Source organism: Geotrypetes seraphini, chromosome 1 (genome assembly GCF_902459505.1).
Source record: "Geotrypetes seraphini chromosome 1, aGeoSer1.1, whole genome shotgun sequence".
NCBI lineage: Eukaryota > Metazoa > Chordata > Amphibia > Gymnophiona > Dermophiidae > Geotrypetes > Geotrypetes seraphini.
Window position 1 is genome coordinate 24845607 of NC_047084.1, and position 17017 is coordinate 24862623.

A 17017-nucleotide genomic window follows, 5' to 3' on the forward strand; every position below is an offset into this window, starting at 1 on the left:
ATCACATAAGTCAAGTAGTCAAATCTACCTTTTACAGACTCCGTCAGATCAGATCCATATCAAAATCTTTGAACATCTTACTTCATTCCCTTGTAATCTCTAAAATTGATTACTGTAACGCCTTATTTATAGGTTTGCCACAAAAAGAGCTTAGGCACTTACAAATAATTCAGAATGCCTCCATTAAAATTATTTATAAAGCCAAAAAATTTGATCATGTTTCACCATTACTTAAGTAAGCACACTGGCTTCCGGTAGCACACCGCATTATATATAAACAATGCCTACTTACTTTCAAAGCTTTAGAATTCAAAACTCCTGCCTTTATCTTTAGAGTCTTAATACCTTATACTACCTCTAGATCTCTTAGATCACAAGATCAACACTTATTAGCTATCCCCTCATTAAAAGTTATTAACACAAGGCGTAATACAATCTTTTCCATAACAGCCCCTCAATCCTGGAATGATCTCCCACTCTATTTAAGACAAGAAAAAAACTTAGAAAAATTTAAGACCAAACTTAAAAGTTTTTTATTTACAGATGCTTTTAATGACTAAACTCCTCTGCATTGCCAATCCAATTTTCTTCGTTAATGTCTGTGTCTCCCTTCCTAATGTACTTCCCTTGAATTATTGAACTTAACAATGAATGTAACCATTAAATAACTTCCCATTTGTTTTATTATTATATGTATTTATATCTATTTAAATAAGTTGACTTTTTTTTACCCAAATTATTGTATGTTTAAATAATATGTTACCTAAATTTTTGAACAATTTGTACATCGCCTAGAATTTTGAATAGGCGATAAATCAAAATATTTAATAAACTTGGAAACTTGGAAACTTTTCTCTGACGTCAGAGGGAAGGCTTCCAGATGAGGTGTGGGACACGCGAGGAGCCCTTGCCGGCGACTTTGTGCACTGTGTCTGTGAGGAAGAGGTAGCCGGCCCCAAGATAGCGCCGGGGGCGGCATAAACCGGTCAGGCAGGAGCAGGCCAGAAATTAAGGCACAGCATGGAGGGAGGGAGACAACAAAGGTAGGGAGAATGATTTTATTTTTTTAATTTAGTGATTGAATTGTGTCAATTTTGAGAATTTACATCTGCTGTCTGTATTTTGCACTGTTCAGGAAGAAATGCATTTGCTTCTTTTTCTCTGGGGTTGTACTGCATGCAGAGTCTTCCATCTTAGGGTTTGTTTGTACATATTAGTACTTTTGGTCCTGTATTTGCATAGAGGTTATCTTTGTTCTGGTAGGAATGAATGTTGAGAAGCATACAGTGTGCTATGTGTAGTTTAATTTTGTGGTTAACTATTATATGTTGTTAATAAGATTATATTGTGTGTGTATATAAGAAAAATGAATGGAAAAAATAGTTTTACAATTGGTACTATTATAGTGGCGGGGATGGGTGGGGTCTGGCCTACGACTTAGCCCAGTGTTCTTCAACCGCCGGTCCACAAAATAATTCTTTTATTTCCGCCGGTCCATAGGCGTAAAAAGGTTGAAAAATACTGGGTTAGCTCTCCTTAAGGTCCTGCTTTGATTTCAGCTGTAGACCACTGTTTAACCTGGGACTATTAAACTTTTGCTTGTGCAAACAGGGCCCTGTAACATTTTGGAGCCCCCCGACATCAAATTGCGCACTCATACTGCATTTTGAAATTATAACGAAAAAGTGACATCCTTTTTTGAATGCAGACAAACCTGTCAGAGACACTGTGAAGCAGACATTCGGAGGGTTAATTTGTTCCTTTAAGTCGCTTAACTCGTGCAAAGCCAAATTTAGAAGCAAATCTTTGCCATAAATATGGTCTTGCGTGCAAAGACAATTTTTTCATAACAGTAAAACAGGAATAAAAAAACCCAATGCGTGCAATAAATTCCACCATCAGCCATTAATCCAGGAATAAGACGCAAATACAGATTCACTGGTGCCAAATAATTAAAGGTATTAGATTTTGGTGCCCCTAAGGGATGCATTTTAAGGGTGGCATACAGGAAATTTATACTTCTTTCTTCAGATTTGCAGATTTGAATCTGATTGACCTGTAATTTTAAATTCTCCCTGGACATTTTTTTCCTGTAAGAAAAGGAAAAGTAACTAGTAGGATAAGAACACAATGCTATTTTATGACACAGTCCTGCCTGGTAATTTTCACAATTGGTGGGTGAGTGTTTTGGGTTGGGTTTTTTGTTGTTGTTTTTTCTAGGATTGTGGTTTCATTATTTATGTTCTCTGGGCTGCTAAATACAAGAAAGTCTGCGACAAAGCCTGCAGTTCTAGAATTCCTTAGAGCTCGACCAGGAGCTAATTTATGGGAGTTGAGAATCTTGTTTATTGCTGCTAAGCTGTAGTTTCATACAAATGGGAAAAGGTTGTGTGTGAGAAGATGGATGAAATCACCAAACCATTTCATTTTTTTAAAGCCAACTTCATCACTGTGTGGGAACAAAGACATATCACCTGGATTTTTGAACAAATATATTCCCGTTTCATACATCTTCAGTAGATTCATCGTTTTGATTTGGTTCCATATGATGTCATTATAAACACACGAAGTGTCAGGGAAAGGATTGTGGGACCGGAGAAGAGAGGTAATATTAGGTTTAGTTTACTAAAGATGACTTCAGTCCAATGCCCCCTCCAGTGGTGCTCTGTGGTTCCGTGGACAAACAGCAGATAGAGCTCACGTTTTGTAGGATAAGAACGCGAGTTTTGAGATCAGTTTATGTTTAAAGCAGTTGCCAGAATGAAAATATTGTGAGTACCTTGAGAAAATGGGAATAATTCTTAGCAATTCAAACCCAAGTTATACGTGTATTTAAGACTCTTATGCTCCCCCAAGTTCCCTAACAAGTCTGGCAACCAAAGAGATGATTAACCCCCCCCCCCCCCCCAACAAAAGGAAATTGCCATCCATAAAAAGGCAGAAATCTGCTTTCTTTGCAAATGTTTCTGCTTTTTTTTAATCTGAAAAGAATGACCTGATTTTCACAGCATCCTGTCCAATTGTGTCTTGTGAACCAGGGATAAGATAGGCTATAAACCAGCTAAGATTTATAAAAATTCTTACATCTTTTGTCTCTTGAAATGTAGAGTGTACATTACAATATGCTAATTAAGGTTGCCCATTTTCGTTACATAATTTTCTCTAATTCTAGAATCAAATCCATCCTTTGGTTAACATGAAAACAGCAATTAAAATTGTAGGCACGATTGAATTCTAATTTAATGATCACATTTTAGTATCTGATGTGGTAAAACCTCCCTCCCCTCCCCCGAACAACACTTCATGAAGGAACAGTGATTAAAGAAAGGGTCACTTCAAGAAAAATGTCATAATAAACCCAAAGCACTAGTCTACACAGGAGTGATCAGATAGATAACCCTGTCTCAAACTGTAACTACCTGGCAAACAGAAGTAGGAAACTGTCGTGAATTACATTACATTAGTTTATTTTATTCCACCAATACCTTGTGGTTCTAGGCAGATTACAAAAGGATGAGATTCAGGTGTGGATTTAGCTGAATTACGATTACTGTTCCAAGGTGTTATGTTAGTGTGTGATGTACTGTAACCAAAATGTTAACTTTGCTGTCGTGAACTATTGTGAATGTTTTTATTGTTAACCACTTAGGGCTAGATTCAGTCAGGGCACAGATCGGATCCGTGAGGGATCCGATTCGATCCGTGGCCGGGGGGCTGATTCACGAATTGCCCTCATGCAAATGAGGGCAATTGGAATCACGCCCCCAACCGACTGAATTGGATCGCTGAACAGCGATCCGTGCCCAGCAGAGGAGGAATTTTTTTTTTTTTTCTTCCCAAGCCCGTGTTTTTAACCCACGGGTTAAAACCACAGGCTTGCTCTGCGGGGAAGGGTAGGAGAGTTGGGGCGCCACGAGAGATTTGAGGCGAGAGCAGGAGATGGGGCAGAGAGGTGCAGGAGATCGGGGCAGGCAGGAGATCTGGGCTGACAGCAGGGGAGAAGGGCCGAGAGCATGGCGGCAGAAGGCAGGGCAGTCGCTTATTTTTGGATTGGCCAGCCCCATCAGTGTTGCTTGTTTATTTAAGTGAATCGCTTCCTGCCTACATTTCAATGCCGTTCCCCCTCATTTACATGCGCGGATCGGAGGATTATCGGGACAGAGGTTAGTGAATCGGGTCGGAAGGAAATCGGGTCGTACAGGGGTCACTTAGAGGTCAAAAGTCGATCGGTGGGCTTAATGAATCTAGCCCTTAGTTATAGGCGGTCTATAAATTTTAGAAATAAATAAATAAATAAGATTACAGGGAAGCTATTGGTTGGAGCATTTAGGGCTCCTTTTACTAAGCCGCGTTAGGGCTTTAACACGCGGAATAGCGTGCACTACACTGCCGCATGCGCTAGACCTTAACGGCAGCATTGAGCTGGCGTTAGTTCTAGAAGCGCAGTGCGCAGTGTAGCGCGCGGTAATTTCCTGTGTGCGCTATAAACACTAGCGCACCTTAGTAAAAGGAGCACTTAGAGTCTGGTGATGGAGTGAGGTTATTGGTTGTATCATGAGCTTGTCTTGATATATTTCTTGAATAACCTGAATCTAAAGTGGTGCTTTGCAGTTGGTGATTCATAGAAATTTGCTCCACTTCAACCAGTTGCCTTCTTCATTTTAGTGCTCAGTCAATAGATTTGAAGGAACAGGGACCTGTCCCAGACACTCTCAGATTGTATTACCAAATCATTTCCTTTCTTGTGGCTTCTAATGCTAAATTATTCTCCTGGAAGCCCTGGAGTTCTGCCCAAGTGAGTTACAGTTATTATATTTGATATACCGCCATTTTTAACAAAAAAAAGGTCAAATCAAATCAGTGTGCAATAAATAAAAACAGTGGTCAATATTTAAAATAAAAACATAACAAGGGGAACGTACACAAACAAATTAACCAAACTAGACACAAGAGGACAAAAAGGGCAAGATAGGTTTACAATATCTTAAGGGAAAAACAAACAGGATAGGAACAAGTGGGTAGGATACAGAAAGAACAAGAACAAGAAAAGTATAGATAAGCATAAGACAGCGCCGCAGCAGCAAAAAGGGCAAACAGAATACTAGGAATGATTAAGAAGGGGATCACAAACAGTTCTGAAAAGGTTATCATGTCGTTATACCGGTCCATGGTATGCCACCACCTGGAATACTGCATCTGACACTGGTCGCCGAACATGAAAAAGGACATAGTACTACTCGAAAGGGTCCAGAGAAGAGCGACAAAAATGGTTAAGGGACTGGGAGGAGTTGCCGTACAATGAGAGGCTAGAAAAACTGGGCCTCTTCTCCCTTGAGAAGAAAAGACTGAGAGGGGACTTGATCAAAACATTCATGATATTGAAGGGAATTGACTTAGTAGAGAAAGAGAGATTGTTCACCCTCTCGCTAAAGTTAGAAGGGAAAAGATTCCATAGAAATGTAAGGAAGTTTTTCTTCACTCAGAGAGTGGTAGAAACCTGGAACGCTCTTCCGGAGGCTGTTATAGGGGAAAGCACCCTTCAGGGATTCAAGACAAGGTTGGATAAGTTCCTACTGGAACAGAACATACGCAAGTAAGGCTAGACTCAAATAGGGCACTGGTCTTTGACTTAAGAGCCGCCGTGTGAGCGGACTTCTGGGCACGATGGACCACTGGTCTGACCCAGCAGCAGCAAATCTTATGTTCTTATGTACCTGATCACAAGTAATATGAAAAAGTTACAAGGAAATTAACTACCTAGTCAGAATTATGAGAAAATATTGCAGAGATAAAGACTCCCTAGCCACAAGTCATGGCAAAAGTTGCGACATGACAAACTATAAGGAACTAGGTTCAAATGCCATTTTGAAATAATAAGCCTTCAAGTGAGACTTAAATGACTTCAGAGATTTTTCTGTTCACAGATATAATGGGAGAGAATTCCAGAAAGTTGGAGCCATTACAGAGAAACTAGAGTCTGCAAATATCCAAAAACAGTTGCTTAAAGGATGGAATGGTAGTAAGGATTGATCTGAGGAACGCAGCTGTCTCCTGGGTGAATAGGGAATCAGATGAGACAATAAGAATAGTGGAAGACCAGAGTCCAGAATCTGACTCCTCAGGTGTCCTCTCCCTTCAGGTAAGGAAGACACCTGGCTGGCTGTCAGACTGGGCTGCTTGCTAGTCTGTCTTCTGAATTATGGATATTTCTCTAGAGAAAAAAGCTAAATGGGCAAAAGTAAGGCTGATAGATTCTACTGTTGGAATCACAATGGCGTTTTCCGAGTTTTGGAAATAAAATATTTACTAATGCAACAGAAAATATTAATCACATTTAAACATGGGTGACTGGGGCCCACACAGAGTGGTGGGCATGGCGCTGGCCACCTTGCTGGGTAGACTGTATGTAAACCACTTTTGAGTGTGGTTATATAACTACAAAAGGCGATGCACAAGTCTCAATCCCTTTCCCTTTTTTGCCGTCATTTACTGTGTTACTGTGTACATAGATCTTAGAATTAGGAGTAGAAGAAAGAGCAGACCAAAAGAGTACAGTATATGGAACCAAAGAAATGCTATGTAACATGAGCCTGATGTGGTCACGCTTCGCCAGAGGGCTGAGTCGAGGGAAAACTATAGAGCAGTAGTCCTTCTGCAATACCCCTTCTGTAGAATGACATGATTAATTTTGTTGGATTTAAAGTATCAATGTATTGCCTGAACCAAGATATGAGTGAATTTTTATACATTTAAAATAAAGTGTATTTCTAACTCGGTTTCTGAGAGACTGAGCCATCTGCCTTCATAAGGTATTAAGTGCCTCTGTTCAGGAAAGACAAAAGACAGCCAGAGGTTGGTTTGTTTGTTTTTTCAATTCTTTATTCATTTTAATGGCCAACACAAAGTGCAACAGATTAACCAACAATAGGTACAAAAATAAAACAGCACTCATTACAATCAAATAATAAGATAAGTGCATAGCCTTCCCCCCCCCCCCACACACACACACATCCTGGATGTGTATAACCTTCATTCAGAAATCAAAGGGTAATACAAATAATCAACTCTTACAAAATTTTGTTAATGGATCCCAAACCTCCTTAAATTTATTATAGTGTCCCAATTGTAACAAATTCATACGTTCAAACTTATAAACTTGGCATAAGGTTTCCCACCAAAAGTTATAATTTAGCCTATCCCAATTTTTCCAGTTTTTTGGATTAATTGCATAGCAACTCCTTTCAGCATTAGAAGTACCGGTAATCTATTCTTATTTGCATCAATTGGACTCTTGGGTATTACAAGAGTTCCAAACAACATAATGTCATATGACAATGGCAGTGAAACTTCCAATACCACATTGATTTGACCCCATATGGATCTCCAGAATATAAGTATCAAGGGACAATAGAACAGCATATGATCCATTGTCCCTTTATCGAGATGACAGTGCCAGCATCTATTTGACTTAGAACTATCTAACTTTTGCAACCGAACAGGGGTCCAGAAAATTCTATATAACAGAAAAAACCAAGTCTGTCTCATAGATGCTGATGCTGTACATCTCATCCTCCAAGTCCAAATCCGTGGCCATTGAGTAGCAGAAATTTGTTGCTTTGTCTCAATGCTCCAAATGTCTTTTAGACTAGTTTTAGGTTTTTTATTCAGATGCTGAGATATTAATTTATACCACTTGGCTGCCTGATGCCCAAGCAACTGTTTGGAAGCATAGTCCCGGCAAGCTATACTGATTTTTTAAATTTTCCAATCAGGGAACCCCTTCTGAATGGCCTGCTTCAACTGCAACCACTTATATGCTTGAGACTTTGAAATACCGAATGATTGTTGCAGTCGTGAAAAATAAACCATTTTCCCATTTGATATCACATCATCTAACGTGCGTATACCTGCCTGCAGCCAATGCTTCCAGAGGATCTTAGACTCGCCAATTTGAATCTTGGAGTTCAACCATAAGGACTGACACGTGGATTGATGAATCTCAATAGGTGTTAGGTTATTGATAAATTTTAATGTATGCCATGTGGAGGATAAAATTCTATTGCCTTTATAAATCCGAGGTAACTTGATACTTAAAATATAACACAATCGCAATGGAGACAGGAGTTGCCATTCTAATATTAGCTAGTCCAGAAGATGCTCCAAGACTTGAGGAAGGATCCAATACATACCCTGCTGCATGATAAAAGCTTGGTGGCATCTATAGAAATTTTGAAAATTTACCCCACCCTCCGCAATTGGTTTTTGTAAAGATACTACATAAGAACATAAGAACTGCCATCTCCGGATCAGACCTTCAGTCCATCAAGTCCGGCGATCCGCACACGCGGAGGCCCAGCCAGGTGTACACCTGGCATAATTTTAGTCACCCATATCCCTCTATGCCTCTCGTAAGGAGATGTGCATCTAGTCTGCTTTTAAATCCTAGAATGGTGGATTCCACAATAACCTCCTCTGGGAGAGCATTCCAGGTGTCCACCACTCGTTGCGGAAAGCAGAACTTCCTGATATTTGTCCTGGACTTGCCCCCCTTAGCTTCGGTCCATATCCTCTTGCCCGTGTCATATTGGACATTGTAAATAATTTTTTTTCCTGCTCTATTTTGTCAATTTCTAGCAGTTTTACCCAGCCAAATAAACTGGCAACATACTCATTTGGTAACAAACTACAGGCAAATTTTTACAGTTTTTACAGTTTGGACTCTCCCCCACCAAGAAAGATGTAGTGGGTTCCAATGCTCACACATTTCTTTGACTTTCAGCAATAAGGATTTTTCATTTACTGTCATTGTGTCTTCCAATGTTTTCTGAATCATAATACCTAAGTATTTTATAACCTCTTCCTTCCAAAGAAAAGGGAATGAATCAAATACACTTCCCTCTCCCTATTTGCGGTTTCGATTATCCACGGTTTATTCCCCAGGCTCCCCCCCTCAGAATCGCTCGTTAGCATTGAAAAAAACCAGCCCCGGGACTTGGAGGGAGGCGATCAGAGGCAATCGGAAGCGGCGGGGGAGTGGCGATTGGAGGCGGAGGGAAGCAATCAGAGGTGGCGGGGAGCGATCGGAGGTGGCGTGGGGGGCGATCAGAGCATGGACCTTACCTGGTGGTCTAGCGGTGATGAGGGGCAGGAGTAATCTTCCTATACTCCTGCCCCGTGCAGAGCCGTGCTATGAGTTCCCGTGGTCTCACGAGACTACAACGGGGAGTTCCTGTTGTAGTCTTGTGAGGCCATGGGAACTCAGCAAACCGATGATATAAGGGAGAGCCTTGGCTAATCTTAGAGCCAATAGCTTAGTCAAGAGTTTTCCATCCACATTAATTAAAGAAATAGGCCTGTCGTTTGAAACCAACATGGGATCTTTATTTGGCTTTGGCAAAGCAATAGTTAATGATTCTGCCATAGTACCTGAAATACAACCTTTAGTTAGTTGTGATTGATACAAATTTAGAAGATGAGGTAAAAGTGTAATTTGAAATGATTTGAAAAACTCCACAGTGAATCCATCACTACCCAGAGCGGATCCTACTCTGAGGGATTTCAACGCTGCCTGGAGTTCCTCAAGTGATATAGGCGCTTCAAGATTTTCTTTTATATGCTCAGGAATTTTTGGCCCTTGAATTAACTTTAAAAATTCTAATCCCTCAATTTCTTTAGTTGAATAAAGCTCAGAAAAATATAAAGCTTTGTAACAATCCAAAAATTGTTCTAAAATATTTCCAATTTGAGAATGAATTTTACCTTTCTTATCTTTAATAGCAACAATCTTCACTTTTCGTTTTTTGGCTTTGAGATAATTAGCCAATAATCTTCCTGCTTTATTCGAGTTTCCATAATATAGAGCTTGCTGAGAAAGCAAATCTTTCCTAGCCAATTGTGAGGAAATCTCATTATATCTATATTTAGCTTTCAACAGGGCCTGCAAAGTATTTTGCTCCCATTTTGAGACCAATTGTTTCAAGTTTCAAGTTTATTTAGCTCTTGATGGATCGCCTATTACAAATTTTCTAAGCGATGTACATAATATAATAAAACAACTTTAAACATAATAACATAAAAATCCAATAATAACTAACATGAAAAGAAGGAAAGGGGGTATAGTTACAATAAGGGCATGGAAAAAAGGGAAAAACAAAAGGTAGGGTAAAAATTTCAAAGAACTTTTGTGAATATTAATTAAAACAAAATGGATGGTTTAGAATTGTGACTCTAAAGACAAAATATTTTGTTCCAAATTAGAAAATTCTAATTTTAGTTGTTTCCTAATCTGCGCCGAATATGAAATTATCTGCCTTCTCATTGTAGCCTTGAAAGCATCCCATAAAATTTCCAAAGAGATTTCCTCTGAGGTGTTGAGCTGAAAATACTCATTCATTTTTATTTGAATTTCCTCAAGAAAGTTTGAATCTGCAAGCAATGCATTATTAAATCTCCAAACAGGTCTAATAGAATCTTTTTCAACAAACTGGAACTCTATCCAAATTCCAGCATGATCTGTCAAAAGGATCGGGTCTATGCTGGCTTGTATAAGACAGCCAGGGTTGATACCAGTGCTAAACAGAACTTTACTGTGCCACAATAGAAGGCGTATCAGTGAAGAACAAAGGATGGCAGGTTGTGTGTACTAGCATCCCCTCATACCACATTCAACTAAGGACAGTGTGAACTACCCCCAGTCTGCAAGGACAATACTCAGTATTGGGACACAATACATACCCAGGGCAGTATTAATTCATCGAGGGCCCCTAGGCACATAAGTACACTGGGCCCCCCTGACCCGCCCCACTTCACCATGCGCCCAGGCGGAAACAGGAAGCTGCGTCAGAGGGAAGCTTTGGGCAAGCAGCACCGCTTTCACAATTACAGTTCCCGTTGCCTTTCTTACCCACGTTGCTTGCTTGTCTTACTTTCCGTCGATGGGGGGGGGCCACATTGCCGATCGGGGTGGGGGGCTGCATTGCCAATCGGGGTGGGGGGCTGCATTGCTGATCGATGCTGGAGGGGTCCATCGCCGTTTGGAAAAAGCAATGTTGATGCCCTCCTTCATCGGGCCCCCCTGACCATTTTGAGCCCTAGGCACGTGCCTACTTGGCCTATTGGTTAATTCTGCCCTGTACATACCATAGCAGATTCTAGGCCACTCAAGGCTAAAAAGGTGATCATTTGCCTGCAGTTTAAGACCAATGACTGGCATTGACCACTGCCCTGCTGGCAAGCTCAGGACCAAGCCCGATAACCTTGATCAAAATTCAGTCAGACAACATCATGCAACTAGAAACAGAGGAAAAAAGCTGGAATTGAAATGCTCCTTTGAGATTAGATGCAATGCCAACCTCAGGGAGGAGACATAGAGTTCCTGCCTTGGGATGGGACAATTGATCCTGCCTCATTGGACCAGACTTCAATTCCTCAGAATTCATAACACAGGAAAATTCACCCATGCTCTCTCTTCTCTTTGGACCATCGCCGGAAACATGTGCAGTGCTCTGGACAACCAACATACCATGTGCTCATGAATGACTGTTCTTCCAGCAAAGGCCTGCATCAGAATGAGTAACTTTGAATCCAACTAAAATTAATCATTCTGCTTTAGCAATATTTTATCTTGCGGCACATTTTCCCTTGTTGAAAGATCCTAATTTGTAACTGCTCTACCCGCCTCATTTTATAATTAATTCTGCTCTGTAAGAAATTGAATTTCAGTTTGCTTTTAAATTTTCTAAGCTTCTGTTCTTTACTATAAAGAGAGATCTAAAGTCTGAAATAGGCAGGGCTTTCCCCAGACTAAAATCTCTATATAAAATATATCTGAACAACCGCCTAATCAGGAAAAACACATCCAGACCAAGGAGAACTCAAGCACACTATACCCACTCCCACAATCAAAGGCTTGCAAAGCAAAAAAATATATGACGGACTACTAGCTACCAGGAGCAGCGAGAATAGATTGCCACCTCTCAAATCTGCTGACCACGACGCCCAACTACAAAACATTCAGGAAAGAACTGAAAACTATACTATTCAAGAAATTTGTCAAATGATTTAACCAAACCGTATTGACCCTCCCCAGATCCCGACGCATACTACAGCTATCAACCTTGTAATCTCCCTGGGAATGCCCAGGTCAATTCTTGTTGTAAACTGCCTAAAACTGAAAGGTATTGGCGGGATAGAAGACACCAATATAATGTAATGCAATATTTTAAGGTAGAGAAATGGAGGGCCATAATCAAAACAAATGTCTAAGTCCATTTTGGGCCTAGGGCGCTAGTTGGCCAATGTTGGCAAAGTCCATTCTCAAAAAATATGTCTAAAGTATACTTTTTTTTGAAAATCGTCTACCCTGTATGTCCAGGCATTTGATCGTCCAGATTGCTAAGTCTTCTATATACTACATTCTCATCCCAAAAATCGTCCAAGTCCCAAATGCCTTTAGTACGTAGGAGATGCCAGCAAAGTAATGGACTGGCCTTCCAGACATTGCAACAAAGAAGTGAACACTAATGGTTTTTTCCTTTCGTGTTTCTCTCTTTTTAAAATGATTAATATTGTAACCTGATTCCCTCTTCCCTTCCATCCAGTTGAGTCTATTGGTCTGTAGGTCCAACCCCCTTTTTTTATTTGTTTTTATTATTATTATCTTGTATCTTAACATATGTTCAAATTTGGATTTTATTGTAATTTGCTTAATATTTTATTTGTTATTATTATTTTGTATTTTAACGTATGTTCAAATTTGGATTTTAATGTAAATCGCTTAGTATTTTATGTATAAGCGATTCATCAAATTTCGAATAAACTTGAAACTTGAAACACCTTACAGGGCACTATTGTGAACTTCAGAAAAAGGGTGATACATAAACATCTTGCCACAACTCCCTTGCAGGTCATGGTGAGCTCCCCAAAACACCCCCAAAACCTACTATACCTACCTGTCTACAACCCCTAAAGCCCTTATGGATGCAGGTGCCACCTCTATGGCAGTATAGTAAGGTTTTGCTTTTTTTGGTGGACTCACATTTTCCACCATGAATGCAGTGGTTAGAGTGGCTTATGAGCCTGGGTCCTCTTCCCTATGATTCACTAGCCCCCTCCCCCAATGACTTTAGCCACCTCTGTGCAGCTCTACTAGGCTTTGCTATGCCAGGTGCTGATGTTCTGGAGGCAGGGGATTGGCGGGGGAAAGGAGGGGATTTGGTGAGGGAGGGAGGCAGGGGATTTGGCGGGGGGGAAGTAGGGGATTTTGGCAGGTCTGATTTTATGATGGGTCTGATTTTTATGGCAGGTCTGATTTTTATGTGGGGGAAGAAGTGGGTGGGGCCCCACTGCCCCAGGCGCTTCATTCTCACCCTTGCTACGCCACTGACAGTGGGTGACCAGTGATTGTGGATATAGAACTTAGATGCCAACAAGGATAAAACTGTAATTTCATGCTTAGGCAATATTCATAAGACCTAAGGGTGAATTCTGTTGCAATTCAGTTACTCCTAAGAGGACAGTGGATTGATTAGGATTTATTTACCACCAATTTGAAAAATATTTAAAGGAAAATGGACCTAATCTCTTAGTGCCAGCAACAAGGTAAAACTGGTGCAATAACACCCAGTGCTTACTTTGATAACAGCCATTTGGAGAATCAGGATAGCATGAAAGGAATAGCTAGAAATGGTACTTCATCCCACTACGCTCTTTTTGCTTTTGTTGCTAAAAGTAACTCCCCCTTGTTATTCTGCATTTGCAGCATTTCGTTTCGATTCATTGAACATGTGATTAATATTTTCTATCCCTATGTCAGTACCAGAAGAATCCCAAGAGGAGGAAGAAGACTAAGTGTTACAGAGGAGACTGAATGGGTGAAAGGTTCACCTTTTTTAATGCCCCTCTTGAGACTCTTAGGATTTAGGAAATATTTGCCCTGGTCTAGTGAAAGCATCAGCTGCGTGTTTTCTTTTGTGCTCAGGCACTCTAGAAAGAGTTCCTTTGGGCACAGTTATTTCACACATTGGGGTCTTTTTACTAAGCTCAGGTAAAAAATAGTCGTAGCACTCCCTTACGGGGGTTATTCCCAGGCGCTTAGGCAGGGCAGGATTAATTCGTCGAGGGCCCCTAGGCACACAAATACACTGGGTCCCCTGCTCCGCCCCACCCAACCATGCGCCTAGGCAGAAACAGGAAGCTGCGTCAGAGGGATGCTTTGGGCAAGCAGTACCGCTTGCACAATTACAGTTCCTGTTGCCTTTCTTACCCGCGTTGCTTGCTTGTCTTACTTTCCATCGATGGGGGGGCCGCATTGCCGATTGGGGTGGGGCCCGCGTTGTCGATCAATGCTGGAGGGGCCAACAATCACTGTTTGGAAAAACCAATGTTGATGCCCTCCTTCATTGGGCCCCCTGACCATTTCGGGCCCTTAGGCACGTGCCTACTTGGCCTATTGGTTAATCCTGCCCTGCGCTTAGGCCATTTTTGCCACAGCAGTAAAATGGCTGATTTTCTGTTTCCAGAACTAATGGTCATGTGATAATGTTGCCATTAATACACACAAAACCAAAATAAAAGGGTCCCTGTGAACAAACAGAAGGAATGTGAAAAGTATAATAACCATGTAGGATTCTAATAATAATGCATTAAATTATTTTCGTGATCAGTGACTCCTCAGTGTGGGGTTATGAGCCCTTAAGAGCACAGACCTCAAACGAGGCACCACGGTTCCTTTGCTCAATAAAGCTGCAATAAACCCAGAGAGGGGAAACTCCCTACCTCTTAGCCACACACCATCATCAGCAGTCACTGGTGTGCACAAAATGTGAATATTTGTGAACAGTGTTCAAAGTTAAATATTAAAATCGAATCACGTAATAAAGTATCCATGTTTCAAAATCAGTTAACGCACAGGCGGCCCTTGAACCAAATATGCAGGAAGCTAAGTGGCAATGTCGAGAATTTATCTTTGATGAAGCCGCGTGCATGGATCAGCCAACAAAATCACTAGGCGGCGGTATTCAACGTATCCACCCGCACAAATTTCTTGCGCTTGAAAAGTAGGTTCAACCAAGCTTAGTTTCGGAGAATCACCCCTTCCTCGGGAACCTCGCTGTCAAACTGTGAAAATAACACTCCCAGCGAAGCCAAAAATGAATTTCTTTGCACCATATTGCTCTCTGTCTCTTGCTTCTGGTCCAAAGTACACAGCCATTAATAGAAACTAGCATATGAGAGCTTACCACAACCTAATTTGCAGGTGGTAATGGCTCACATGCCAATCCTGTGCTAATCAGTTAATACAAAGTAATGTAGATATGCTAACTGATTAGCACTGAAACACCCATTATCTGCCCCTCCCCGCCAGACATGTCCCCCTGCAAAAATAAAAATTTAGTGCACCTAGAGAGAGGTTGAAAAGATATTTCTTGGATATACTTTTAGTTCCTGAGGAATAAATTCCTCCTTTTTCTCAAGTTTATTATCTACCAATTAAGGAATCACAAGAAAACAAAAATCAAGATTTAGTACTTACAACCATTTCAACTATTTTGGAAATCTCCAATAGAGAGGTGGTTAAATCTTCAACATTAGTGGCATCGGTGGCACTTTCGCCAGATAATATGTGGATTATGAAAATGTTCTTTAAAAACAGACAAAAATAATTTTGGGGTTTTAAGATTCAGATATTCCCAGATGTTTCCCAGGATGCACAGAAGCAAAGACGGCTTTTGCTTTTGAAACCAGGAGTTACTCTCATTGGGTGGTGGATGACGTAGGCTGCGGCTCCTACGTGTGTCCTGCGCCTGAACTAGAAGCCTTCTCTCTGATGTCACAATGTCAGAGGGAATACTTCCGGATGAGGCGCTGGCCAAACGAGGAGCTGCAGCCCGCAGCTTTGTGCACCCTGCAGCAGTGAGGAGGAGGGAGTTGGCCAGAAGATAACACCAGGGACGGCAATGAAAATGACGCATTGCATCATGGGCCGCATAAAACGGCCAGGCAGGAGCCAGTCAGAAGGTAAGACAACCACTGGAGGGAGGCACCTCATGCACAGCATGGAAGGAATGAAACAACAAAGATAGGGGGAATGATTTTATTTTTAATTTAGTGATTGAATTGTATCAATTTTGAGAATTTACATCTGCTGTCTATATTTTGCACTGTTCAGGAAGAAATGCATTTGTTTCTTTTTCTCTGGGGTTGTACTGCATGCAGAGTTTTGAATCTTAGGGATTCATTTGTATATATTAGTACTTTTAGTTTATGGTCCCGTATATGCATAGGGGTTATCTGTGTTCTGCATGTGTGACCAAGGCCAGGTGTTCTGGTAGGAATGAATGTTGAGAAGCATACAGTGTGCTTTATGAAGTTTAATTTTATGGTTAACCATTTTGTGTTGTTAATAAGATTATACTGTGTGTGTATATATGAAAAATGAATGGAAAAAATGGTGTTACAATTAGTACTATTATGGGGGCGGGGTCTGAGGTGGAGATTGGGCCGGGTCTGGCCCGCGACTTAGTCTGTGTTTTGGATTTCGGCCCCTTAATGTGATTGAGTTTGACACTCCTGTTCTAAACAATGAACGGCACCGCCCCCACCTACCTAAATGATCGCTTAAACCGGAACAAGGCCAAGGAGGACTCAGACCCCATTCACTCACCCCCCCAATCAAAGGCACACAGCGCAAGAAGATGTACGACAGCCTACTAGCAACGCAAGCAGCGAAACTAGATCTCCACCTCTCCAACATACTGATAACAACTGATTACAAAACATTCCAAAATGAAATTAAAACCCTGCTATTCAGAAAATATATCAAGACATGCTAATACCTCACTTTATTCCCAATCTTGTAAATTTCCCAGCTAAGACTCAATCATGTAATTAGTACCCTATCCTGTAATTCTCTAGGAAATGTCCAGTTCTCCTCTTTTGTAATTCGCCTAGAACTGCAAGGTATTGGCAGAATAGAAGTCACTAATGTAATGTAACATTTAACTTGACAAAAGAAAAC